At 35.6% G+C, this 17948-nt stretch overlaps 1 long non-coding RNA gene across 1 annotated transcript; it reads left to right on the top strand.

Moving 5' to 3' along the window:
- Positions 1-17198: 17198 nt before the first annotated feature.
- LOC131739984 (uncharacterized) lies at positions 17199-17742 on the top strand. Its single transcript, XR_009330615.1, has 3 exons — positions 17199-17265; positions 17435-17503; positions 17674-17742. It is a non-coding gene; the product is annotated as an uncharacterized LOC131739984 (long non-coding RNA).
- Positions 17743-17948: the final 206 nt, after the last annotated feature.

Here is a 17948-nt window from a genome sequence, read left to right as displayed (position 1 = left end):
AGGTAAAGTAAAATCAATGAGATATACAAGACCAACAGAAAAATGTCTTTTTAGAATTCTGAGATTTTCACTGTGAATTAATATCTGATCTTGTTTGCTGCAGCGGAGAAAACAACCTCTAAAAAAATAACATCACCACATTATTTATATTTGGTCTTTCTGTTTTATTTCAGCTGAGACAACCACACCAGAAGATACAACAACACTCACCACAGAACCATCAACAGCAGCATCTACAACAGGTAAAGTAAAAGGCATGAGATACACAAGACCAGCCAACAATGCCTTCTAAGACTCTTTTGTGTCTAACTATGAATACATATCTGATCTTGTTTGCTGCAGCGGAGAAAACAACCACTGAAAAAAATTACATCACCGTAATATTTATACTTGGTCTTTCTGTTTTATTTCAGCTGGGACAACCACACCAGAAGATACAACAACACTCACCACAGAACCATCAACAGCAGCATCTACAACAGGTAAAGTAAAAGGCATGAGATACACAAGACCAGCCAAAAATGCCTTCTTTGAATCTTGTGAGACTAAATATGAATTAATATCTGATCTTTTTTGATGCAGTGGAGAAAACAACCACTGAAAAAATAACATCACCACAACATTTATATTTCGTCTTTCTGTTCTATTGCAGCTGAGACAACCACTCCAGAAGATACAACAACACTCACCACAGAACCATCAACAGCAGCATCTACAACAGGTAAAGTAAAAGGCATGAGATACACAAGACCAGCCAAAAATGCCTTCTAAGACTCTTTTGTGTCTAACTATGAATACATATCTGATCTTGTTTGCTGCAGCAGAGAAAACAACCACTGAAAAAAATAACATCACCACAATATTTATATTTGGTCTTTCTGTTTTATTTCAGCTGAGACAACCACACCAGAAGATACAACAACACTCACCACAGAACCATCAACAGCAGCATCAACAACAGGTAAAGTAACAGGTATGAGATACACAAGACCAACAGAAAAATGTCTTTGTGGAATTTTGAGAGTCTAACTATGAATTAATATCTGATCTTGTTTGCTGCAGCGGAGAAAACAACCACTGAAAAAAATAACATCACCACAATATTTATATTTGGTCTTTCTGTTTTATTTCAGCTCAGACAACTGCATCAGAAGATACAACAACACTCACCACAGAACCATCAACAGCAGCATCAACAACAGGTAAAGTAAAATCCATGAGATACACAAGACCAACAAAAAATATCTTCTTAGAATCTTCTGAGGCTAAATATGAATTAACATCTGATCTTTTTTGCTGCAGCGGAAAAAACAACCACTGAAAAAATAACATTACCACAATATTTATATTTTGTCTTTCCGTTTTATTGCAGCTGAGACAACCACTCCAGAAGATACAACAACACTCACCACAGAACCATCAACGGCAGCATCTACAACGGGTAAAGTAAAATCCATGAGATACACAAGACCAGCCAAAAATGCCTTCTAAGACTCTTTTGTGTCTAACTGTGAATACATATCTGATCTTGTTTGCTGCAGCGGAGAAAACAACCACTGAGAAAAAAAACATCACCAGAATATTTATATTTGGTCATTCTGTTTTATTTCAGCTCAGACAACCACATCAAAAGATACAACAACACTCACCACAGAACCATCAACAGCAGCATCAACAACAGGTAAAGTAAAAGGCATGAGATACACAAGACCAACCAAAAATGTCTTCTTAGAATCTTGTGAGTCTAAATATGAATTAACATCTGATCTTTTTTGCTGCAGCGGAGAAAACAACCACTGAAAAAATAACATTACCACAACATTTATATTTCGTCTTTCTGTTCTATTACAGCTGAGACAACCACTCCAGAAGATACAACAACACTCACCACAGAACCATCAACAGCAGCATCTACAACAGGTAAAGTAAAAATCCATGAGATACACAAGACCAACAGAAAAATGTCTTTGTAGAATTCTCAGAGTCTAAATATGAATTAATATCTGATCTTTTTTGCTGCAGCGGAGAAAACAACCACTGGAAAAAATAACATCACCACAATATTTATATTTGGTCTTTCTGTTTTATTTTAGCTGAGACAACCACACCAGAAGATACAACAACACTCACCACAGAACCATCAACAGCAGCATCTACAACAGGTAAAGTAAAAGGCATGAGATACACAAGACCAACAGAAAAATGTCTTTGTAGAATTTTGAGAGGTTAACTATGAATTAATATCTTATCTTGTTTGCTGCAGCGGAGAAAACACCCACTGGAAAAAATAACATCACCACAAAATTTATATTTCGTCTTTCTGTTTTATTGCAGCTGAGACAACCACTGCAGACGATACAACAACACTCACCACAGAACCATCAACAGCAGCATCTACAACAGGTAAAGTAAAATCCATGAGATACACAAGACCAACAGAAAAATGTCTTTGTAGAATTTTGAGAGGTTAACTATGAATTAATATCTGATCTTTTTTGCTGTAGCGGAGAAAACAACCACTAAAAAAATAACATCACCACAATATTTATATTTGGTCTTTCTGTTGTATTTCAGCTGAGACAACCACACCAGAAGATACAACAACACTCACCACAGAACCATCAACAGCAGCATCTACAACAGGTAAAGGAAAAGGCATGAGATACACAAGACCAACAAAAAATGTCTTCTTAGAATCTTGTGAGTCTAAATATGAATTAATATCTGTTCTTTTTGCTGTAGCGGAGAAAACAACCACTGAAAAAATAACATCACCACATATTTATATTTGGTCTTTCTGTTTTATTTCAGCTGAGACAACCACTCCAGAAGATACAACAACACTCGCCACAGAACCATCAACGGCAGCATCTACAACAGGTAAAGTAAAATCAATGAGATATACAAGACCAACAGAAAAATGTCTTTTTAGAATTCTGAGATTTTCACTGTGAATTAATATCTGATCTTGTTTGCTGCAGCGGAGAAAACAACCTCTAAAAAAATAACATCACCACAATATTTATATTTGGTCTTTCTGTTTTATTTCAGCTGAGACAACCACACCAGAAGATACAACAACACTCACCACAGAACCATCAACAGCAGCATCTACAACAGGTAAAGTAAAAGGCATGAGATACACAAGACCAGCCAACAATGCCTTCTAAGACTCTTTTGTGTCTAACTATGAATACATATCTGATCTTGTTTGCTGCAGCGGAGAAAACAACCACTGAAAAAAATTACATCACCGTAATATTTATACTTGGTCTTTCTGTTTTATTTCAGCTGGGACAACCACACCAGAAGATACAACAACACTCACCACAGAACCATCAACAGCAGCATCTACAACAGGTAAAGTAAAAGGCATGAGATACACAAGACCAGCCAAAAATGCCTTCTTTGAATCTTGTGAGACTAAATATGAATTAATATCTGATCTTTTTTGATGCAGTGGAGAAAACAACCACTGAAAAAATAACATCACCACAACATTTATATTTCGTCTTTCTGTTCTATTGCAGCTGAGACAACCACTCCAGAAGATACAACAACACTCACCACAGAACCATCAACAGCAGCATCTACAACAGGTAAAGTAAAAGGCATGAGATACACAAGACCAGCCAAAAATGCCTTCTAAGACTCTTTTGTGTCTAACTATGAATACATATCTGATCTTGTTTGCTGCAGCAGAGAAAACAACCACTGAAAAAAATAACATCACCACAATATTTATATTTGGTCTTTCTGTTTTATTTCAGCTGAGACAACCACACCAGAAGATACAACAACACTCACCACAGAACCATCAACAGCAGCATCAACAACAGGTAAAGTAACAGGTATGAGATACACAAGACCAACAGAAAAATGTCTTTGTGGAATTTTGAGAGTCTAACTATGAATTAATATCTGATCTTGTTTGCTGCAGCGGAGAAAACAACCACTGAAAAAAATAACATCACCACAATATTTATATTTTGTCTTTCCGTTTTATTGCAGCTGAGACAACCACTCCAGAAGATACAACAACCCTCACCACAGAACCATCAACAGCAGCATCAACAACAGGTAAAGTAAAAGGCATGAGATACACAAGACCAACCAAAAATGTCTTCTTAGAATCTTGTGAGTCTAAATATGAATTAACATCTGATCTTTTTTGCTGCAGCGGACAAAACAACCACTGAAAAAATAACATTACCACAATATTTATATTTTGTCTTTCTGTTTTATTGCAGCTGAGACAACCACTCTAGAAGATACAACAACACTCACCACAGAACCATCAACAGCAGCATCTACAACAGGTAAAGTAAAATCCATGAGATACACAAGACCAACAGAAAAATGTCTTTGTAGAATTTTAAGAGTCTAAATTTGAATTAATATCTGATCTTTTTTGCTGCAGCGGAGAAAACAACCACTGGAAAAAATAACATCACCACAATATTTATATTTGGTCTTTCTGTTTTATTTCAGCTGAGACAACCACACCAGAAGATACAACAACACTCACCACAGAACCATCAACAGCAGCATCTACAACAGGTAAAGTAAAATCCATGAGATACACAAGACCAACAGAAAAATGTCTTTGTAGAATTTTAAGAGTCTAAATTTGAATTAATATCTGATCTTTTTTGCTGCAGCGGAGAAAACAACCACTGGAAAAAATAACATCACCACAATATTTATATTTTGTCTTTCTGTTTTATTGCAGCTGAGACAACCACTCCAGAAGATACAACAACACTCACCACAGAACCATCAACAGCAGCATCTACAACAGGTAAAGTAAAAGGCATGAGATACACAAGACCAACCAAAAATGTCTTCTTAGAATCTTGTGAGTCTAAATATGAATTAACATCTGATCTTTTTTGCTGCAGCGGACAAAACAACCACTGAAAAAATAACATTACCACAATATTTATATTTTGTCTTTCTGTTTTATTGCAGCTGAGACAACCACTCTAGAAGATACAACAACACTCACCACAGAACCATCAACAGCAGCATCTACAACAGGTAAAGTAAAATCCATGAGATACACAAGACCAACAGAAAAATGTCTTTGTAGAATTTTAAGAGTCTAAATTTGAATTAATATCTGATCTTTTTTGCTGCAGCAGAGAAAACAACCACTGGAAAAAATAACATCACCACAATATTTATATTTGGTCTTTCTGTTTTATTTCAGCTGAGACAACCACACCAGAAGATACAACAACACTCACCACAGAACCATCAACAGCAGCATCTACAACAGGTAAAGTAAAATCCATGAGATACACAAGACCAACAGAAAAATGTCTTTGTAGAATTTTAAGAGTCTAAATTTGAATTAATATCTGATCTTTTTTGCTGCAGCGGAGAAAACAACCACTGGAAAAAATAACATCACCACAATATTTATATTTGGTCTTTCTGTTTTATTTCAGCTGAGACAACCACACCAGAAGATACAACAACCCTCACCACAGAACCATCAACAGCAGCATCTACAACAGGTAAAGGAAAAGGCATGAGATACACAAGACCAACAAAAAATGCCTCCTTAGAGTCTTTTGTGTGTAAATATGAATTAATATCTGATCTTTTTGCTGTAGCGGAGAAAACAACCACTGAAAAAATAACATCTCCACAATATTTATATTTCGTCTTTCTGTTTTATTGCAGCTGAGACAACCACTCCAGAAGATAAAACAACACTCACCACAGAACCATCAACAGCAGCATCAACAACAGGTAAAGTAAAATCCATGAGATACACAAGACCAACAAAAAATATCTTCTTAGAATCTTCTGAGGCTAAATATGAATTAACATCTGATCTTTTTTGCTGCAGCGGAAAAAACAACCACTGAAAAAATAACATTACCACAATATTTATATTTTGTCTTTCCGTTTTATTGCAGCTGAGACAACCACTCCAGAAGATACAACAACACTCACCACAGAACCATCAACGGCAGCATCTACAACGGGTAAAGTAAAATCCATGAGATACACAAGACCAGCCAAAAATGCCTTCTAAGACTCTTTTGTGTCTAACTGTGAATACATATCTGATCTTGTTTGCTGCAGCGGAGAAAACAACCACTGAGAAAAAAAACATCACCAGAATATTTATATTTGGTCATTCTGTTTTATTTCAGCTCAGACAACCACATCAAAAGATACAACAACACTCACCACAGAACCATCAACAGCAGCATCAACAACAGGTAAAGTAAAAGGCATGAGATACACAAGACCAACCAAAAATGTCTTCTTAGAATCTTGTGAGTCTAAATATGAATTAACATCTGATCTTTTTTGCTGCAGCGGAGAAAACAACCACTGAAAAAATAACATTACCACAACATTTATATTTCGTCTTTCTGTTCTATTACAGCTGAGACAACCACTCCAGAAGATACAACAACACTCACCACAGAACCATCAACAGCAGCATCTACAACAGGTAAAGTAAAAATCCATGAGATACACAAGACCAACAGAAAAATGTCTTTGTAGAATTCTCAGAGTCTAAATATGAATTAATATCTGATCTTTTTTGCTGCAGCGGAGAAAACAACCACTGGAAAAAATAACATCACCACAATATTTATATTTGGTCTTTCTGTTTTATTTTAGCTGAGACAACCACACCAGAAGATACAACAACACTCACCACAGAACCATCAACAGCAGCATCTACAACAGGTAAAGTAAAAGGCATGAGATACACAAGACCAACAGAAAAATGTCTTTGTAGAATTTTGAGAGGTTAACTATGAATTAATATCTTATCTTGTTTGCTGCAGCGGAGAAAACACCCACTGGAAAAAATAACATCACCACAAAATTTATATTTCGTCTTTCTGTTTTATTGCAGCTGAGACAACCACTCCAGACGATACAACAACACTCACCACAGAACCATCAACAGCAGCATCTACAACAGGTAAAGTAAAATCCATGAGATACACAAGACCAACAGAAAAATGTCTTTGTAGAATTTTGAGAGGTTAACTATGAATTAATATCTGATCTTTTTTGCTGTAGCGGAGAAAACAACCACTAAAAAAATAACATCACCACAATATTTATATTTGGTCTTTCTGTTTTATTGCAGCTGAGACAACCACACCAGAAGATACAACAACAGTCACCACAGACTCATCAACAGCAGCATCTACAACAGGTAAAGTAAAAGGCATGAGATACACAAGACCAACAAAAAATGTCTTCTTAGAATCTTGTGAGACTAAATATGAATTAATATCTCATCTTTTTTGATGCAGCGGAGAAAACGACCACTGAAAAAATAACATCACCACAATATTTATATTTCGTCTTTCTGTTGTATTTCAGCTGAGACAACCACACCAGAAGATACAACAACACTCACCACAGAACCATCAACAGCAGCATCTACAACAGGTAAAGGAAAAGGCATGAGATACACAAGACCAACAAAAAATGTCTTCTTAGAATCTTGTGAGTCTAAATATGAATTAATATCTGTTCTTTTTGCTGTAGCGGAGAAAACAACCACTGAAAAAATAACATCACCACATATTTATATTTGGTCTTTCTGTTTTATTTCAGCTGAGACAACCACTCCAGAAGATACAACAACACTCGCCACAGAACCATCAACGGCAGCATCTACAACAGGTAAAGTAAAATCAATGAGATATACAAGACCAACAGAAAAATGTCTTTGTAGAATTCTGAGATTTTCACTGTGAATTAATATCTGATCTTGTTTGCTGCAGCGGAGAAAACAACCTCTAAAAAAATAACATCACCACAATATTTATATTTGGTCTTTCTGTTTTATTTCAGCTGAGACAACCACACCAGAAGATACAACAACACTCACCACAGAACCATCAACAGCAGCATCTACAACAGGTAAAGTAAAAGGCATGAGATACACAAGACCAGCCAACAATGCCTTCTAAGACTCTTTTGTGTCTAACTATGAATACATATCTGATCTTGTTTGCTGCAGCGGAGAAAACAACCACTGAAAAAAATTACATCACCGTAATATTTATACTTGGTCTTTCTGTTTTATTTCAGCTGGGACAACCACACCAGAAGATACAACAACACTCACCACAGAACCATCAACAGCAGCATCTACAACAGGTAAAGTAAAAGGCATGAGATACACAAGACCAGCCAAAAATGCCTTCTTTGAATCTTGTGAGACTAAATATGAATTAATATCTGATCTTTTTTGATGCAGTGGAGAAAACAACCACTGAAAAAATAACATCACCACAACATTTATATTTCGTCTTTCTGTTCTATTGCAGCTGAGACAACCACTCCAGAAGATACAACAACACTCACCACAGAACCATCAACAGCAGCATCTACAACAGGTAAAGTAAAAGGCATGAGATACACAAGACCAGCCAAAAATGCCTTCTAAGACTCTTTTGTGTCTAACTATGAATACATATCTGATCTTGTTTGCTGCAGCAGAGAAAACAACCACTGAAAAAAATAACATCACCACAATATTTATATTTGGTCTTTCTGTTTTATTTCAGCTGAGACAACCACACCAGAAGATACAACAACACTCACCACAGAACCATCAACAGCAGCATCAACAACAGGTAAAGTAACAGGTATGAGATACACAAGACCAACAGAAAAATGTCTTTGTGGAATTTTGAGAGTCTAACTATGAATTAATATCTGATCTTGTTTGCTGCAGCGGAGAAAACAACCACTGAAAAAAATAACATCACCACAATATTTATATTTGGTCTTTCTGTTTTATTTCAGCTCAGACAACTGCATCAGAAGATACAACAACACTCACCACAGAACCATCAACAGCAGCATCAACAACAGGTAAAGTAAAATCCATGAGATACACAAGACCAACAAAAAATATCTTCTTAGAATCTTGTGAGGCTAAATATGAATTAACATCTGATCTTTTTTGCTGCAGCGGAAAAAACAACCACTGAAAAAATAACATTACCACAATATTTATATTTTGTCTTTCCGTTTTATTGCAGCTGAGACAACCACTCCAGAAGATACAACAACCCTCACCACAGAACCATCAACAGCAGCATCTACAACAGGTAAAGTAAAAGGCATGAGATACACAAGACCAACCAAAAATGTCTTCTTAGAATCTTGTGAGTCTAAATATGAATTAACATCTGATCTTTTTTGCTGCAGCGGACAAAACAACCACTGAAAAAATAACATTACCACAATATTTATATTTTGTCTTTCTGTTTTATTGCAGCTGAGACAACCACTCTAGAAGATACAACAACACTCACCACAGAACCATCAACAGCAGCATCTACAACAGGTAAAGTAAAATCCATGAGATACACAAGACCAACAGAAAAATGTCTTTGTAGAATTTTAAGAGTCTAAATTTGAATTAATATCTGATCTTTTTTGCTGCAGCAGAGAAAACAACCACTGGAAAAAATAACATCACCACAATATTTATATTTGGTCTTTCTGTTTTATTTCAGCTGAGACAACCACACCAGAAGATACAACAACACTCACCACAGAACCATCAACAGCAGCATCTACAACAGGTAAAGTAAAATCCATGAGATACACAAGACCAACAGAAAAATGTCTTTGTAGAATTTTAAGAGTCTAAATTTGAATTAATATCTGATCTTTTTTGCTGCAGCGGAGATAACAACCACTGGAAAAAATAACATCACCACAATATTTATATTTGGTCTTTCTGTTTTATTTCAGCTGAGACAACCACACCAGAAGATACAACAACCCTCACCACAGAACCATCAACAGCAGCATCTACAACAGGTAAAGGAAAAGGCATGAGATACACAAGACCAACAAAAAATGCCTCCTTAGAGTCTTTTGTGTGTAAATATGAATTAATATCTGATCTTTTTGCTGTAGCGGAGAAAACAACCACTGAAAAAATAACATCTCCACAATATTTATATTTCGTCTTTCTGTTTTATTGCAGCTGAGACAACCACTCCAGAAGATAAAACAACACTCACCACAGAACCATCAACAGCAGCATCTACAACAGGTAATGTAAAAGGCATGAGATACACAAGACCAACAAAAAATGTCTTCTTAGAATCTTGTGAGTCTAAATATGAATTAACATCTGATCCTTTTTGCTGCAGCGGTAAAAACAACCACTGAAAAAATAACATTACCACAATATTTATATTTTGTCTTTCTGTTTTATTGCAGCTGAGACAACCACTCCCGAAGATACAACAACACTCACCACAGAACCATCAACAGCAGCTTCTACAACAGGTAAAGTAAAATCCTTGAGATACACAAGACCAACAGAGAAATGTCTTTGTAGAATTTTGAGAGTCTAACTATGAATTAATATCTGATCTTTTTTGCTGCAGCGGAGAAAACAACCACTGAAAAAACAACATTACCACAACATTTATATTTCGTCTTTCTGTTTTATTTCAGCTGAGACAACCACTCCAGAAGATACAACAACACTCACCACAGAACCATCAATGGCAGCATCTATAACAGGTAAAGTAAAATCCATGAGATACACAAGACCAACAGAAAAATGTCTTTGTAGAATTCTGAGAGTCTAACCATGAATACATATCTGATCTTGTTTGCTGCAGCGGAGAAAACAACCACTGAAAAAAAAACATCACCACAATATTTATATTTGGTCTTTCTGTTTTATTTCAGCTCAGACAACCACATCAGAAGATACAACAACACTCACCACAGAACCATCAACAGCAGCATCTACAACAGGTAAAGTAAAAGGCATGAGATACACAAGACCAACCAAAAATGTCTTCTTAGAATCTTGTGAGTCTAAATATGAATTAACATCTGATCTTTTTTGCTGCAGCGGAAAAAACAACCACTGAAAAAATAACATTACCACAATATTTATATTTTGTCTTTCTGTTTTATTGCAGCTGAGACAACCACTCCAGAAGATACAACAACACTCACCACAGAACCATCAACAGCAGCATCTACAACAGGTAAAGTAAAATCCATGAGATATACAGGACCAACAGAAAAATATCTTTGTAGAATTTTGAGAGTCTAACTATGAATTAATATCTGATCTTTTTTGCTGCAGCGGAGAAAACAACCACTAAAAAAAAATAAAATCACCACAATATTTATATTTGGTCTTTCTGTTTTATTGCAGCTGAGACAACCACACCAGAAGATACAACAACAGTCACCACAGACTCATCAACAGCAGCATCTACAACAGGTAAAGTAAAAGGCATGAGATACACAAGACCAACAAAAAATGTCTTCTTAGAATGTTGTGAGACTAAATATGAATTAATATCTGATTTTTTTTGCTGCAGTGGAAATAACAACCACTGAAAAAATAACATTACCACAATATTTATATTTTGTCTTTCTGTTTTATTGCAGCTGAGACAACCACACCAGAAGATACAACAACAGTCACCACAGAACCATCAACAGCAGCATCTACAACAGGTAAAGTAAAAGGCATGAGATACACAAGACCTACAAAAAATGTCTTCTTAGAATCTTGTGAGACTAAATATGAATTAATATCTGATCTTTTTTGATGCAGCGGAGAAAACGACCACTGAAAAAATAACATCACCACAATATTTATATTTCGTCTTTCTGTTGTATTTCAGCTGAGACAACCACACCAGAAGATACAACAACACTCACCACAGAACCATCAACAGCAGCATCTACAACAGGTAAAGTAAAATCCATGAGATACACAAGACCAACAGAAAAATGTCTTTGTAGAATTTTGAGAGTCTAACTATGAATTAATATCTGATCTTTTTTGCTGCAGCGGAGAAAACAACCACTGAAAAAATAACATTACCACAACATTTATATTTCGTCTTTCTGTTCTATTACAGCTGAGACAACCACTCCAGAAGATACAACAACACTCACCACAGAACCATCAACAGCAGCATCTACAACAGGTAAAGTAAAAATCCATGAGATACACAAGACCAACAGAAAAATGTCTTTGTAGAATTCTCAGAGTCTAAATATGAATTAATATCTGATCTTTTTTGCTGCAGCGGAGAAAACAACCACTGGAAAAAATAACATCACCACAATATTTATATTTGGTCTTTCTGTTTTATTTTAGCTGAGACAACCACACCAGAAGATACAACAACAGTCACCACAGAACCATCAACAGCAGTATCTACAACAGGTAAAGTAAAATCCATGAGATACACAAGACCAACAAAAAATGTCTTCTTAGAATCTTGTGAGTCTAAATATGAATTAATATCTGTTCATTTTGCTGTAGCGGAGAAAACAACCACTGAAAAAATAACATCACCACAATATTTATATTTGGTCTTTCTGTTTTATTTCAGCTGAGACAACCACTCCAGAAGATACAACAACACTCACCACAGAACCATCAACGGCAGCATCTACAACAGGTAAAGTAAAATCCATGAGATACACAAGACCAACAGAAAAATGTCTTTATAGAATTTTGAGAGTCTAACTATGAATTAATATCTGATCTTGTTTGCTGCAGCGGAGAAAACAACCACTGGAAAAAATAACATCACCACAATATTTATATTTGGTCTTTCTGTTTTATTTCAGCTGAGACAACCACACCAGAAGATACAACAACACTCACCACAGAACCATCAACAGCAGCATCTACAACAGGTAAAGTAAAAGGCATGAGATACACAAGACCAACAGAAAAATGTCTTTGTAGAATTTTGAGAGGTTAACTATGAATTAATATCTTATCTTGTTTGCTGCAGCGGAGAAAACACCCACTGGAAAAAATAACATCACCACAAAATTTATATTTCGTCTTTCTGTTTTATTGCAGCTGAGACAACCACTCCAGACGATACAACAACACTCACCACAGAACCATCAACAGCAGCATCTACAACAGGTAAAGTAAAATCCATGAGATACACAAGACCAACAGAAAAATGTCTTTGTAGAATTTTGAGAGGTTAACTATGAATTAATATCTGGTCTTTTTTGCTGTAGCGGAGAAAACAACCACTAAAAAAATAACATCACCACAATATTTATATTTCGTCTTTCTGTTGTATTTCAGCTGAGACAACCACACCAGAAGATACAACAACACTCACCACAGAACCATCAACAGCAGCATCTACAACAGGTAAAGGAAAAGGCATGAGATACACAAGACCAACAAAAAATGCCTCCTTAGAGTCTTTTGTGTGTAAATATGAATTAATATCTGATCTTTTTGCTGTAGCGGAGAAAACAACCACTGAAAAAATAACATCTCCACAATATTTATATTTCGTCTTTCTGTTTTATTGCAGCTGAGACAACCACTCCAGAAGATAAAACAACACTCACCACAGAAACATCAACAGCAGCATCTACAACAGGTAATGTAAAAGGCATGAGATACACAAGACCAACAAAAAATGTCTTTGTAGAATTTTGAGAGGTTAACTATGAATTAATATCTTATCTTGTTTGCTGCAGCGGAGAAAACACCCACTGGAAAAAATAACATCACCACAAAATTTATATTTCGTCTTTCTGTTTTATTGCAGCTGAGACAACCACTCCAGACGATACAACAACACTCACCACAGAACCATCAACAGCAGCATCTACAACAGGTAAAGGAAAAGGCATGAGATACACAAGACCAACAAAAAATGTCTTTGTAGAATTTTGAGAGGTTAACTATGAATTAATATCTGATCTTTTTTGCTGTAGCGGAGAAAACAACCACTAAAAAAATAACATCACCACAATATTTATATTTCGTCTTTCTGTTGTATTTCAGCTGAGACAACCACACCAGAAGATACAACAACACTCACCACAGAACCATCAACAGCAGCATCTACAACAGGTAAAGGAAAAGGCATGAGATACACAAGACCAACAAAAAATGTCTTCTTAGAATCTTGTGAGTCTAAATATGAATTAATATCTGTTCTTTTTGCTGTAGCGGAGAAAACAACCACTGAAAAAATAACATCACCACAATATTTATATTTGGTCTTTCTGTTTTATTTCAGCTGAGACAACCACTCCAGAAGATACAACAACACTCACCACAGAACCATCAACAGCAGCATCAACAACAGGTAAAGTAAAAGGCATGAGATACACAAGACCAACCAAAAATGTCTTCTTAGAATCTTGTGAGTCTAAATATGAATTAAAATCTGATCTTTTTTGCTGCAGCGGAGAAAACAACCACTGAAAAAATAACATTACCACAATATTTATATTTTGTCTTTCTGTTTTATTGCAGCTGAGACAACCACTCCAGAAGATACAACAACACTCACCACAGAACCATCAACAGCAGCATCTACAACAGGTAAAGTAAAATCCATGAGATACACAAGACCAACAGAAAAATGTCTTTGTAGAATTTTAAGAGTCTAAATTTGAATTAATATCTGATCTTTTTTGCTGCAGCGGAGAAAACAACCACTGGAAAAAATAACATCACCACAATATTTATATTTGGTCTTTCTGTTTTATTTCAGCTGAGACAACCACACCAGAAGATACAACAACACTCACCACAGAACCATCAACAGCAGCATCTACAACAGGTAAAGTAAAATCCATGAGATACACAAGACCAACAGAAAAATGTCTTTGTAGAATTTTAAGAGTCTAAATTTGAATTAATATCTGATCTTTTTTGCTGCAGCGGAGAAAACAACCACTGGAAAAAATAACATCACCACAATATTTATATTTGGTCTTTCTGTTTTATTTCAGCTGAGACAACCACACCAGAAGATACAACAACCCTCACCACAGAACCATCAACAGCAGCATCTACAACAGGTAAAGGAAAAGGCATGAGATACACAAGACCAACAAAAAATGCCTCCTTAGAGTCTTTTGTGTGTAAATATGAATTAATATCTGATCTTTTTGCTGTAGCGGAGAAAACAACCACTGAAAAAATAACATCTCCACAATATTTATATTTCGTCTTTCTGTTTTATTGCAGCTGAGACAACCACTCCAGAAGATAAAACAACACTCACCACAGAACCATCAACAGCAGCATCTACAACAGGTAATGTAAAAGGCATGAGATACACAAGACCAACAAAAAATGTCTTTGTAGAATTTTGAGAGGTTAACTATGAATTAATATCTTATCTTGTTTGCTGCAGCGGAGAAAACACCCACTGGAAAAAATAACATCACCACAAAATTTATATTTCGTCTTTCTGTTTTATTGCAGCTGAGACAACCACTCCAGACGATACAACAACACTCACCACAGAACCATCAACAGCAGCATCTACAACAGGTAAAGGAAAAGGCATGAGATACACAAGACCAACAAAAAATGTCTTTGTAGAATTTTGAGAGGTTAACTATGAATTAATATCTGATCTTTTTTGCTGTAGCGGAGAAAACAACCACTAAAAAAATAACATCACCACAATATTTATATTTCGTCTTTCTGTTGTATTTCAGCTGAGACAACCACACCAGAAGATACAACAACACTCACCACAGAACCATCAACAGCAGCATCTACAACAGGTAAAGGAAAAGGCATGAGATACACAAGACCAACAAAAAATGTCTTCTTAGAATCTTGTGAGTCTAAATATGAATTAATATCTGTTCTTTTTGCTGTAGCGGAGAAAACAACCACTGAAAAAATAACATCACCACAATATTTATATTTGGTCTTTCTGTTTTATTTCAGCTGAGACAACCACTCCAGAAGATACAACAACACTCACCACAGAACCATCAACAGCAGCATCAACAACAGGTAAAGTAAAAGGCATGAGATACACAAGACCAACCAAAAATGTCTTCTTAGAATCTTGTGAGTCTAAATATGAATTAAAATCTGATCTTTTTTGCTGCAGCGGAGAAAACAACCACTGAAAAAATAACATTACCACAATATTTATATTTTGTCTTTCTGTTTTATTGCAGCTGAGACAACCACTCCAGAAGATACAACAACACTCACCACAGAACCATCAACAGCAGCATCTACAACAGGTAAAGTAAAATCCATGAGATACACAAGACCAACAGAAAAATGTCTTTGTAGAATTTTAAGAGTCTAAATTTGAATTAATATCTGATCTTTTTTGCTGCAGCGGAGAAAACAACCACTGGAAAAAATAACATCACCACAATATTTATATTTGGTCTTTCTGTTTTATTTCAGCTGAGACAACCACACCAGAAGATACAACAACACTCACCACAGAACCATCAACAGCAGCATCTACAACAGGTAAAGTAAAATCCATGAGATACACAAGACCAACAGAAAAATGTCTTTGTAGAATTTTAAGAGTCTAAATTTGAATTAATATCTGATCTTTTTTGCTGCAGCGGAGAAAACAACCACTGGAAAAAATAACATCACCACAATATTTATATTTGGTCTTTCTGTTTTATTTCAGCTGAGACAACCACACCAGAAGATACAACAACCCTCACCACAGAACCATCAACAGCAGCATCTACAACAGGTAAAGGAAAAGGCATGAGATACACAAGACCAACAAAAAATGCCTCCTTAGAGTCTTTTGTGTGTAAATATGAATTAATATCTGATCTTTTTGCTGTAGCGGAGAAAACAACCACTGAAAAAATAACATCTCCACAATATTTATATTTCGTCTTTCTGTTTTATTGCAGCTGAGACAACCACTCCAGAAGATAAAACAACACTCACCACAGAACCATCAACAGCAGCATCTACAACAGGTAATGTAAAAGGCATGAGATACACAAGACCAACAAAAAATGTCTTCTTAGAATCTTGTGAGTCTAAATATGAATTAACATCTGATCCTTTTTGCTGCAGCGGTAAAAACAACCACTGAAAAAATAACATTACCACAATATTTATATTTTGTCTTTCTGTTTTATTGCAGCTGAGACAACCACTCCAGAAGATACAACAACACTCACCACAGAACCATCAACAGCAGCATCTACAACAGGTAAAGTAAAATCCATGAGATACACAAGACCAACATAAAAATGTCTTTGTAGAATTTTAAGAGTCTAAATTTGAATTAATATCTGATCTTTTTTGCTGCAGCGGAGAAAACAACCACTGGAAAAAATAACATCACCACAATATTTATATTTGGTCTTTCTGTTTTATTTCAGCTGAGACAACCACACCAGAAGATACAACAACCCTCACCACAGAACCATCAACAGCAGCATCTACAACAGGTAAAGGAAAAGGCATGAGATACACAAGACCAACAAAAAATGCCTCCTTAGAGTCTTTTGTGTGTAAATATGAATTAATATCTGATCTTTTTGCTGTAGCGGAGAAAACAACCACTGAAAAAATAACATCTCCACAATATTTATATTTCGTCTTTCTGTTTTATTGCAGCTGAGACAACCACTCCAGAAGATAAAACAACACTCACCACAGAACCATCAACAGCAGCATCTACAACAGGTAATGTAAAAGGCATGAGATACACAAGACCAACAAAAAATGTCTTCTTAGAATCTTGTGAGTCTAAATATGAATTAACATCTGATCCTTTTTGCTGCAGCGGTAAAAACAACCACTGAAAAAATAACATTACCACAATATTTATATTTTGTCTTTCTGTTTTATTGCAGCTGAGACAACCACTCCCGAAGATACAACAACACTCACCACAGAACCATCAACAGCAGCTTCTACAATAGGTAAAGTAAAATCCTTGAGATACACAAGACCAACAGAGAAATGTCTTTGTAGAATTTTGAGAGTCTAACTATGAATTAATATCTGATCTTTTTTGCTGCAGCGGAGAAAACAACCACTGAAAAAACAACATTACCACAACATTTATATTTCGTCTTTCTGTTTTATTTCAGCTGAGACAACCACTCCAGAAGATACAACAACACTC

Source organism: Acipenser ruthenus, chromosome 12 (assembly GCF_902713425.1).
Source record: "Acipenser ruthenus chromosome 12, fAciRut3.2 maternal haplotype, whole genome shotgun sequence".
In the NCBI taxonomy this organism is placed as follows: domain Eukaryota; kingdom Metazoa; phylum Chordata; class Actinopteri; order Acipenseriformes; family Acipenseridae; genus Acipenser; species Acipenser ruthenus.
The sequence above is the reverse complement of the archived record's forward strand: the minus strand, read 5'-3'. Positions and strand labels throughout refer to the sequence as shown.